General features: G+C 37.7%; 1 long non-coding RNA gene across 1 annotated transcript; it reads left to right on the top strand.

Annotated features, from left to right (window-relative positions):
* The first annotated feature begins 353 nt into the window (after window positions 1-353).
* Window positions 354-854, top strand: LOC122881918. The gene is made up of 3 exons (XR_006379260.1): window positions 354-402; window positions 598-654; window positions 778-854. It is a non-coding gene; the product is annotated as an uncharacterized LOC122881918 (long non-coding RNA).
* The last annotated feature ends 299 nt before the right edge of the window (window positions 855-1,153 follow it).

The following is a 1,153-nucleotide window of genomic DNA, read 5'->3' as shown; positions in this document are numbered from 1 at the left end:
TCTTGAATTTAGAGATCATCTATAGCATTTCATATTATTGAGCCATACATTTATGATTTTATTTATGATATTTATGATATGAATGACCCAGTGGCGTTTTACAGGCATCCAGTGATGTGCAGCCATCATACTTAAGAGAGAGTAAGGTGAGCAAACTGCAGTGCCACATCAAATTGCTTCTGTTTCTTTTTAAGACCTAGGTATTTAACCAGTGACATGTTTTCCATGATCTATACTCATCAAAGAGCACAATTTTACATCTGACCTCTGAAACAGTACTTCTGCCTTTTAAATGGATATTTAACACGGTTATTTCTTATTTTCATAGGTTGCTTGTCCATTGTCTAGTCAACTATTTACAAAGGATGACATCTAAATGCATGCCAGTGTCTGCGGGGAGAGGTAAAAGCATTTCCAACTAATGCTTGAAATCAATAAGTTAAGTTTCTTGTTAGTGACAAATGCTCGACACCTTTGTATGTTCACCTTATCGTTCCCCCTTTTACCAAAGGCTGTCTTAGATTTGGACAGCTGATGGATTGAGGTTACCTGTTTATGGAGATTTTTTTTGTTGTTGTTATTGTAAAATTTTTACAGCAACATGAATGAGGGAGATGCAGATATTAATGAGGACACCAATGAGCACCTCAGCAGGTTTGCAGTAGAATAGAGTTTTTAATGTGATTGGGTAATGATGCTTGCCTTGGTCTGTGGAGCTAAATTGTCAACAATATTGTTAATATTGACTTCAACAATATTGTTGATATGGTTGTGTAGCATATCAGACATCCTGATGTCACTTGAAAAGAAAGCTGACACATCCCGGTGATTTACCATCAATGTGACAAGAGAAGACCTGTTTAAAAGGGGGCCAGGCAAAAACAGGCCTCCCCAAAGAATCTCCTCAGGGTCTCCTTCATCGGAGAAAATGGAATAGACCAAGGCGCTCTTCATAAAGAGTTCCTTACTGGTATGTGAGCCCCACCAAGGTCAACACAAATGGTGACATGCAAATTTAAGAAATTACCAATGTGAATAATATCTTGCATTTAACAGAAGCAGCTCTTTCTTCTTTACAGAAATGGTGCATGGAATTGAAACACGTTTCTTTGAAGGAGATGAAGGGGGAAAACCCTAAATACAGTATCTGTGA

This window comes from Siniperca chuatsi, linkage group LG9 (genome assembly GCF_020085105.1).
Source record: "Siniperca chuatsi isolate FFG_IHB_CAS linkage group LG9, ASM2008510v1, whole genome shotgun sequence".
Taxonomy (NCBI): domain Eukaryota; kingdom Metazoa; phylum Chordata; class Actinopteri; order Centrarchiformes; family Sinipercidae; genus Siniperca; species Siniperca chuatsi.
The sequence above is the reverse complement of the archived record's forward strand: the minus strand, read 5'-3'. Positions and strand labels throughout refer to the sequence as shown.